Consider the following 10505-nt stretch of genomic DNA (forward strand, 5'->3'; position numbering starts at 1 on the left):
GAATGTTTGGGAAGGTGCACATCAGGGCCCAGGTCAGTTCCCCAGGGGTATGAGGTAGGGGCACCACTCAGCTATGCAGTAATTTAGAGGCGGGGGGGGGGGGAGGGAAACAGACAGATTCCATTACTGGTTATGGGGAGAGAGTCAGGACAGGAAAAGTCTGAGCACCACTGCTTTAAAGGGCATTTGGGCTCTCACCAGAGTATTATTTCAAATCTAGTTAGTAATGCATCATCCACTACAGTACTTGAATGAAGAACATTTTATCTTGTGTCTGCTTCTGTAATTCAATGTGAACAGCATGAACTAAGGACAGAAAGAGGAGATGCGTTTCTTCCCTTTTGTCTACCAAATTAATAGTTAACCGTGTGAATTTATTTTCTCACACACAAGTGTTTAGTCTTGTTCATGTTGAACACCATGTTCTCTACAATAATCATATGGCTAAGTATATACATTCAGCTCACATGTGTGTAAGAGTTCAGACTTCCAGTGTATTAAATCATAGATCTAAGTTCAACATTTTAAATAAAGGAAAATCTGAATCCTTTATTCAGTAAATCAGTAAAGCCTGCTGTCCTCAGAACAGATCTTGAAATTTCCTTCTTACCATGACCTAAATGCAAGCTTTTACTAAAACACCATTTATCAGCCTTCCACTTATAAATAGAAATATTTTAAAAACAGATGAGCAAACATGACTCTTAGTATTATGGGAATTTAGTGTTGGAGATCATAAACCACTTTCTGTCTTGCTTCAATTCTAGTTTAACATCAGCAAAGTAACTATTTTTTAAAAAAGGAAATTGTTAGAAAGTAACCAAAATCAAAAAAGTACAGTGTCACAGCTTGTGACTAATAAAATGTTAAGCTTGGGAGGGAAAGTATAGTAATACTTTTTTTATGTCTATGGCACCCCACAATGAAGGCTTCTGGCATCTAACAAAAATTATTTGAAACCAAAAATAGCTACTAAATAGAAAAGCTAACACATTCAAAATCCAAATAACTGAACCCAGCCCAACCCTGAATACAAAGTTAATACTACACCTTGCTCTTCCAACACTGCACAACTCAGACCAAAATATGGAGAACAAAACTGTCTGCTCTAAAACCTATGCAATGAAAAAGGAAGTAAATATCCCTTGTCTTGCCACCTATATAGTCTGCTGTATATTGTTGAGGAAGAGGATTCAAGAATCTTGGACCTTCTGGAACTAAGGCCCCATCCTTTCCCTTTTGAGACAATCCATGGATGGTTCAACATCTCCATCTTTGCCATTCCTATTTGCAATAAGTCATGCAGGGTTAATGTAGTCCCTCAGATAGATTAGTCTATATTATTTTGGACTTTCTATAACAACAGTAAACCATGAAGCATGTAACCAAATAAAAAGTAGCCAGTACCAGGTACATCTGTGTAATACTCAGTTTTGTTATTTTTATTACTCTCTTTCTGCTACCTGTACCAACACAGTATAGGAATAAAAATGTCAAAACATTAAAATGTATTTATACTTCAAATAGAAGTTAAGAAGTTGATGTTTTTGGATGCTTCAATATTTAGGCAGGACATACATGGCTTTAATCTCTAATATTGGGTCCTTGCCTATCCTGGCCTCTACTTTTTGGTAAGAACTCAGTGTCAAAAGACAGTTCAAATCAGAATATTAATTAAACTTTTCAAATATCATTTGCTTCTGTGAATGATATTGTAATTCTGTTGCCCAAAAAAGGAGGGGGAAAAAATCAGTCTATTTTTTCTGGGTTAGCCATGTAATTTAAAAGTGTTTACTTTGAAGTGTTTAAATTATGGGCATATTTTAGAGCCTGGTTGTACAAGCACACACATGAATGACGACTCCATGTCAGTAATCCTGCAGAATGTCACTAAATTTTATGTGGATAGACAGTTGAAGGATCAGGTCCATAAATTGTACATAAATGTATATTAGATTCACTGAGATTATTTCTATACCAATGTTATTTTGTTGGTTATTTTAAGGAATTTTAACTTTGCAATGGGAAGTTAGTTGTAAACACAGAATTTGCATACCATAACATACAGTTGTTTACTACTTTCACAAGGATGAAAATGTTTGTTTTTTTTCTATCGTGTTGCTTCGTAACACATTACGTAACACTGCTGGTTTTAGTCTGTAAGTCCACCACTATAAAGTGTATAGGTTTGTAAAAATTGCTTTGAAAAAGTAATTTGTTACAAACTGTGTAATGACTTGAAGTAATCAATTAAACATATTACTGATTACTTTCTTATGAAACATCTATTATTGACTTTAGTCCTTGGTATGTGGTGTGTAGTGTAGTCCTTGATATGGAAAGTAATAGGTTTGCCAAGAAAGACAATTAATGGTGTTTTTGAGGGAGAGGGTTCCCCTCCGAAACTGGATTACTACTTTTGGGTAATAGTGTTATGTATTACTTTGATCAGTTACTTTAGCAAGCCTGTCTACATCTTAACTGTGAAATTGCATGAGTGAATGACTTATTTACATAAATACAAACTCAATTACTTATTCTAAGATGTGTTTTTAATTTCCAGGCTTTTCCTTACTATATATTAAAGAACATTTTTCCTGTGGGACGATAGAAGTAACGTCATGCGTCACTCTATATCCTGCAGGAAAAGTTTTCGTCCTGCCCACCCTTCCACCGTCAGCCACCTTCCCACTCCCACCTCCCAGCTGGGACCTGTCCAGTGTGAGTGGCTCCGGGCCAGCAAGCAGCTGTCCTGGGGTCAGGCCAAGGTGGCACACTGTAGCATCAAGGCAGCACAGGGCCCGCCTCTCTCCCACTTGCTTCTGCCAGAGGCAGCTCGCAACCTGAACATCTGCTTCTAGGTGTGCCCACCATGGAGCCTCAGGGTTTCCTCCTCCCCTCCCCCACAAGAAGCCACTGCTGGTGCACTACTCTTGAAGGCAGGGACAGGGTTTGAGGCTGGAGCACTGGCAGGTGGTGGCCCAAGCGCTCCTGGCCTGAGCAGCTGGAGGCAGTGGCTCCTCACTGGGTCCTGGAGCATCAGGGCTACAAGCACAGCAAGGAGCCACTGCCACTGCCCCCACTCAGCCCCAGCCCTCCTCTAGCAACCAGCTGCTCCATGCACCGGAGTCCTGAAAAACTGCTGGGGGGGGGGGGCAGGGAGCAAGGGAGAGTAAGCCCCGAGTCTTGTTGCACAGGAAAGAAGTGCTCCTCCTCCAGGGCTGGGGTAACAGCAGCGTGTGAGCACGCTGTCTGGAGACTTTCCCTGTGCTCTCCCTGGCCTGATTCTGCCTAATGGGAGCAGCAGGAGGCTCAAAGAAAGTATGTGCCCCTTATGCCCAGACCTGCACTCCCAGCCTCTCTGAACCACTGCACAGCAGCTGGCTGAAGGTCTGACAGCTGCCAAGTGGAGGGCAGATGCTATTTTAAAAACAGCTGATGGGGCACCAGCAGTGGGACTAGGGTTGCCAGATACTTTCACAAAAAATCCCGAACATGACAGAGAAAAAAACGGGGACCAAACTTGTTGAGGAAAAAAAGGGGGGAGGGACCAAACTTGTTGAGCAAAAAACAAAAAAGGGGGGGGACAAAGATGTTGAACAAAATAAAAAAAAGTCACTGCACCTTTAAATCCCTGCGCTCCCATCTCCTCCCGTCCCCAGTGCCAGATGCGGCAGTGGGAAAATATCCCCGACGGCCTTCCGTCCCTGAAAAACAGAAAATAACAGACATTTTATATGTCCCGTATTTTCTGTTGTTGCTTTTTTTTTTTTTTTACCAGACAGGGGCCACGGATACTGTACTGTCCGGGTGAAAACTGGACACCTGGCAACCCTAAGTGGGAGCGTGGCAGGATCCGCATGGAGGGAGGGTGTCGAGACTGGGATGCACCCCGGCCTCCTAAGCTGCCGCTCAGTGGTTGGCTGAATCTCTGGCAGTCACCACATGGTGGGTGACTGCCAGTGTTTAAAAAGCAGCTGCTCTGGGGCACCGGCGGCGGGACCCACATGGTGGGAGGTGGAGAGAAGAATGGACCGGGCTGATGGAGGTGGGGAGGGAGAATGGACCTGGGCTGGCAGGAGTGGAAGAGGAGGAGCCCTGTCTGGAGGGAGGGGGAGAAGAAGAAGGGCCCAAGCTGGGGGAAAGACCCCTGGCTGGCAGAGTGGGGGAGGGGAACGGAGCCCTGGCTGGCGCGGCCACAGCCCGGCCCTCCCCAGTGGCCGGGGGGAGAGCTGGGGTTGGCTACCCCTGACAGGGGAGTTGGCAAGCCCAACAAGCAGGGGGTGCAGCCTCCTAGTCATTTATTTTCATTTTGTTTGTAAAAATTGGCATTTAATTTTCATGATATACCACTATTTCCCCCTTAGACCCAACTGAAATATAAGAAATAAAATTACACTGTCAAATCATTGTTTGGATTGCACTAGTAGTGAAAGTGTGTTCTGTGCTATTCTAATAGGGTATGTCTACACTGTATTCCTCTTTCAAGAGAGGAATGCAAATGCAGATGAACGAAATTGCAACGAAATTCCTGTGCTTCATTTGCATAATCGCATCCGGGAGCTATTTCGAAATACCCTATTTCGAAAAAAGAAACGCTGTGTAGATGCAGTTATTTCGAAAGAAAACCCTTCTTTTGAAATAACCCTTAAACCTCATTTTATAAGGAGTAAGGGTTATTTTGAAAAAAGTTTTCTTTTGAAATAACCGCTTCTACACAGGTTTCTTTTTTCGAAATAGGGTATTTCGAAATGGCTCCTGGACACGATTATGCAAATAAAGCACAGGAAATTCAAATCCGTGCTTCATCTGCAATTTTGTTCATTTGTATTTGCATTCCCCTCTCAAAAGAGGAATGCAGTGTAGACATACCCATAGAGAAAAGAGAGTCTCTATCCCATTGACTACGTGCCAGTAGCAACTACCTTTTATAGCACTGTATTGCCTAGATTTGTTCTGAGCACTGTGGGTTAGGGATGTTAAACTGCAGATAATCAGCTAATCGAGTAGTCAATGGAATTTCCATCAACTACTTGATCAGTTGATAAGGGAGGGCTCTTGCTACCCTGCTGCAGCTCTGCCTTTTAAATGTAGTAAGAGCCAAGCAGCATTAACTACATTTTAAAGGCCGAGGTGCAGTGAAGGACTCGGCGTGAGCTGGAACTGCTTCAGACCGGTCTGGACCCGGCGGGAGCAGTTCCAGCTCATGCCAAGTCCCACTCTGCATCTGCCTCTCCTGCCCCACACCCCGGAGATGCTTCTGGAGGAAATTGGCTTTTAAGCCGGCTCCCCCCAGCACCAGCTCCTGCTCCCCCCCCCTTCCCCTTGCTAACTTTGATATAGAGGCAACGGAGGGGGGAGAAGCAAGTCCACTACTCTTTTACATCCCTAATGTGGGTATGCACATATAATGTCCTGTAAGCACCTGTCATACCTGATATTTTTTCTGTACAGGAACTCCCACTGATAGAGCTGAATCAATGCTAATACAATAGCAGAAGTTTTAAGAAAAAGGTCAGTGTGTAGACACAGTAAGACTTCATAAACTATCTAAAGGGTATAATGCGATGGCATGGATTACAAAAGGCAGCAGGAGACACTTCAATCATAAACATTTTAAAAAGTTGAACAAGCCTTGAAAGAGAGCAAAGGTGAACGCAAACAAGCTAGACAAACCGGTTTGGGTAAAATCAGAGCCAGTCACTAGTCAATTCTGAAACAGCTCACTCTTTCATTTAAGTTTGGCTGCTAAGTATTACAACACACAACTTTCATGCATCTTTCCGACCTGTCACTTTCTGATTTTTGTTTTTGGTGGGTGTATTAACCGAAATACAGTAAAAGCTCTTTTATCTGGCAGTTAGGGGATGCAGGGGTGCTGCTTAATTAAACATTCTGGTTAACAGACTTATACTTTACCAATGGAATACCAATTTTCAAAGAATTAGAATACAATAAAATATAAAATACTATACAGGTACTCACTAATCTAGTAGTACTGCACTACAGAGTTGTTGGTTTCTTGAAACACTTAGGTGTATACAGGTAAAGTTTTCTATACAGTAGGTTATCTTATGACACTACATATCACTACAGGCATACATGCTAAAACTACACTGAACATCATTTAATCTTTCTTTGATGATTAAGAAGGTATTTCAAGATCTTGCAGTGCCTTGGGATCATCATCATCAACATCAATTATCCCTTGTAGACATAGAAGGAATCTATAATGACCCCTGATATCCTGGAAGCTGCTTTTTTTAATACATCTCTGATATCAGCTTGCTTGCTTGTCTTCTGCTTCTTTTTCATAAAATTGAATGTGCAATTGCATAATGTGCTGGGCAGTATTCTAGTCCTGGTTACTAGACTGGGTCTCAATTGGGTGTTCTTTCAGTTCAGGGCAGAGGAAAGCCATTTACAAAGTTCCAAAAAAGTGGCCTTGTGCATTCGGAAGTTTTGCAGTCACTGCTAATCATCCCATCTAACCAAGAGAGGAAAGAGCATCTTCACGAGCAAGCTTGCAAACCTAGTGAGGAGGGTTTTCAACTAGGTTTGTTGGGGGACGGTGACCAAAGCTCTGAGGTAAGTGAGGAAGTCGGACACCAGGAAGAATCACAAGGAGGAACGAGCAACAAAGGAGGACCCCTGATTCGGATGGAGAAGGCAGGGCGATCAACTGGATATCTAAGGTGTTTGTACACCAATGTGAGAAGCTTGGGAAACAAACAGGAAGAATTAGAAGCCCTGGCCCAGTCGAAGAACTGTGATTCGATCGGAATAACAGAGACTTGGTTGGATGACTCGCATGACTGGAGCATTGTCATGGAAGGGTATAAACTGTTCAGGAAGAACAGGCAGGGGAGAAAAGGAAGATGAATTGCATTCTATGTAAGATAGCAGTATGATTGCTCGGAGCTTCAAGACTTAGAGGGAGAAAAGACTATGGGTTACATTTAGAGGTGGAAGCAACAGGGGTGATACTGTGGTTGGTGTCTGCTATAGACTGCTGAATTAGGTGGATGAGGTAGACAAAGCTTTTTTTGGACAACTGAGAGAAGCTTCCAGATCACAGGCTCTGGTTCTTTAATCACCCTGACATCTGTTGGGAGATCAATAAAGCAGTACACAGACAATCCAGGAAGTTTTTTGGAGAATGTTGGGGATAATTTCTTGGTACAAGTGCTGAAGGAATCAACCAGGGGCCATGCGCATCTTAACCTGTTGCTCACAAACAGGGAGGAACTAGTAAGGGAAGTAGAGGTGGGTGACAACCTGAGAAGCAATGATCATGAGATGGTAGATTTCCAGATCCTGACAAAAGGAAGAAAGGAGAGTAGCAAAATACACACCCTGGACTTCAGAGAGCGGACTTTGACTCTCTCAGAGAACTGATGGGCAGGATTCCCTGGGATTCTTACATGAAGGGGAAAGGAGTCCAGGAGAGCTGGCAGTATTTTAAAGAAAACTTATTAAAGGCACAGGAAGAAACCATCCCAATATGCAGCAAGACAAGCAAATATGGTAGGCAACCAGATTGGCTTACCGGGGACATCCATGGTGGGCTTAAACACAAAAAGGAAGCTTACAAGAAGTGAAAACTTGGACAGATGACTAGGGAGGAGTATAAATATATTGCTCGAGAATGCAGGGGAGTTATCAGGAAGGTGAAAGTACAATTGGAATTGTAGCTGGCAAGGGATGTGAAGGGCAACAAGAAAGGTTTCTACAGGCATGTTAACAATAAGAGGGTGATCAGAGAGGATGTAGGGCCCTTATTGGATGAGGGAGGTAACCTAGTGACAGATGATGTGGGAAAAGCTGAAGTGCTCCATGCTTTCTTTGCCTCTGTCTTCAGAGAAGGGGTCAGCTCCCAGACAAATGCACTAGGCAATGCAGTATGGGAAGGAGGTGGGCAGCCCTTGGTGGGGAAAAACAAGTTAGTAACTATTTAGAAAAGCTAAACATACACAAATCCATGGGCCTGGATTTAAGGCATCTGAGGGTACTCAGGGAGTTGACAAATGTCATTGCGGAGCCTTTGGCCATTATCTTTGAAAACTCGTGGAGATCGGGAGAGATCCTGGATGATTGGGAAAAGGCAAATGTAGTGCCCATCTTTAAAAAAGGGAAGAAGGACAATCCAGGGAACTACAGACCAGCCAGCCTTACCTCAGTCCCCAGAAAAATCATGGAGGGGATCCTCAAGGGATCGATTTTGAAGGACTTGGAAGAGGGGAAGGTGATCAGGAATAGTCAACATGAATTCATGAAGGGCAAGTTAGCTTCTATGATGAGGTAACTGGCTCTGTGGATATGTGAAAGTCAGTGGATGTGATGTACCTTGACTTTAGCAAGACTTTTGATACAATCTCTCACAATATTCTTGCCAGCAAGTTAAGGGAGTATGGATTAGATAAATGGATTGTAAGATGGACAGAAAGCTGGCTAGACTGTTGGGCCCAACAGGTAGTGATCAACGGCTCGATGTCAGGTTGGCAGTCGGTTTCTAGCGGAGTGCCCCAAGAATCTGTTCTTGGACCAGTTTTGTTCAATATCTTTATTAATGACCTGGATGAGGGGATGGATTGAACCCTCAGCAAGTTTGCAGATGACACTATGCTAGGGGGAGAGGTAGATATGCTGGAGGGCAGGGACAGGATCCAGAGTGACCTGGACAGATTAAAGGATTGGACCAAAAGAAATCTGATGAGGTTCAACAAGGACAAGCATGGAGTCCTGTACTTGGGACGGAAGAATCCCAAGCATTGTTACAGGCTGGGGATTGAATGGCTAAGTAGCAGTTCTGCAGAAAAGGACCTGGGGGTTACCATGGATGAAAAGCTGAATATGAGTCAACAGTGTGCCCTTGTAGCCAAGAAGGCTAATGGCATATTAGGGTGCATTGGAGGAGCATTGCCAGCAGATCCAGAGAAGTGATTATTCCCCTTTATTCGGCTCTGGTGAGGCCACATCTGGAATACTGTGTACATTTCTGGGGCCCCCACTATAGAAAGGATGTGGATGCATTGGAGAGGGTCCAGTGGAGGGCAACCAAAATGATTAGGGGGCTGGAGCGCATGACCTATGAGGAGAGACTGAAGGATTTGGGCTTGTTTAGTCTGCAAAAGAGAAGAGTGAGGGGGGAATTTGATAGCACCCTTTAGCTTCCTGAAGGGAGGTTCCAAAGAGGATGGATACAGGCTGTTCTCAGTAGTGATGGATGGCAGAACAAAGAGCAATGGTCTCAAGTTGTGGTGGGAGAGGTCCAGGTTGGATATTAGGAAAAACTATTTCACTAGGAGGGTGGTGAAGCACTGGAATGGGTTACCTATGGAAGTAGTGGAATCTCCATCCCTAGAGGTGTTTAAGTCTCAGCTTGACAAAGCCCTGGCTGGGTTGACTTAGTTGGGATTAGCCCTGCCTGGGGCAGGAGGCTGGACTTGATGACCTCCTGAGGTCTCTTCCAGCTCTATGATTCTCTGCATCACAATGTGGTCCCACCAGTCTGTGCTGCTCTCACAGCACCAGGACCAGCTTACCACTGTGTCCACAGAATTGACAGGAGGCTGTGCTGGCATCAGCGCAAGGGCTTGCATGAGTAGCAACTACATGCCAAACTGAGATTTGTCCTCGTCCTTGTCCTGGCAGAGCAACATGTGTGTGATCTCGAAGTACTACACCACTAGACGCACCAAAGCAGACATCAGCATCACAGTGATTTAATGCAAAACAGGATCCATGCTCACGCTGCTATGGCATCTGCATGGGCAACCAGGGCAAAACAGGACATGAAAAGACTGCTTCCCATTGATCTCAAGCTAAGGAGAGGGACTAGACAAATGCATTATGGGATGTTGACAGCATGAATCCATAACCACCCATTGCACAGTTTTGGTCCCAGTGTTCACTATTAGCATAACCCAGAATGCAAAGCAGCACAGGCACTGAGGGATAGCTACCCACAGTGCATCGCTTTCTGTGTCAGCGGAAGGCTCCCTAATGGGGATGTGCTACTTCTAACTATAATGGATTCTTCCCTGCAGTGAGAACATGGACCTTTGACTTTACAAAATTGGGTGACTAGAAATCAATCATAAAAGGTTCAATCTTATCTCATAGTGTGGAGATGGGATAAGGAATTAATGCCTTTCTTTCCACTTGCATAGTGCTTCATCACTGTTGATAACCTATTCCAAAGGCCCTTAAGGCTTTCACTTCCATCTCCAACAAATACCCCATAAACAATTCATATCCTAAGTCCATCAAAGTTGCAGTCTAATCCAAAACCTTCACAGTGACTTCAGCAGTGTTAAATCAGAATAACTTCCCAAATGCTTGGAATGTGAGACAGTCAGATATGTTAATCTGTCGTACAATGTATATAAAAGAATATAAAGTCACTGTTAAGGTTTTGCATTAATGTCCACGTCTGGCAAAGCTGTTTTATGATTAGGACTGTCAAGTGATTAAAAATTAATTGTGATTAACCTCTCAATTAA

This window comes from Pelodiscus sinensis, chromosome 1, assembly GCF_052426305.1.
Source record: "Pelodiscus sinensis isolate ZL-2025 chromosome 1, ASM5242630v1, whole genome shotgun sequence".
NCBI classification, from domain to species: Eukaryota; Metazoa; Chordata; order Testudines; family Trionychidae; genus Pelodiscus; species Pelodiscus sinensis.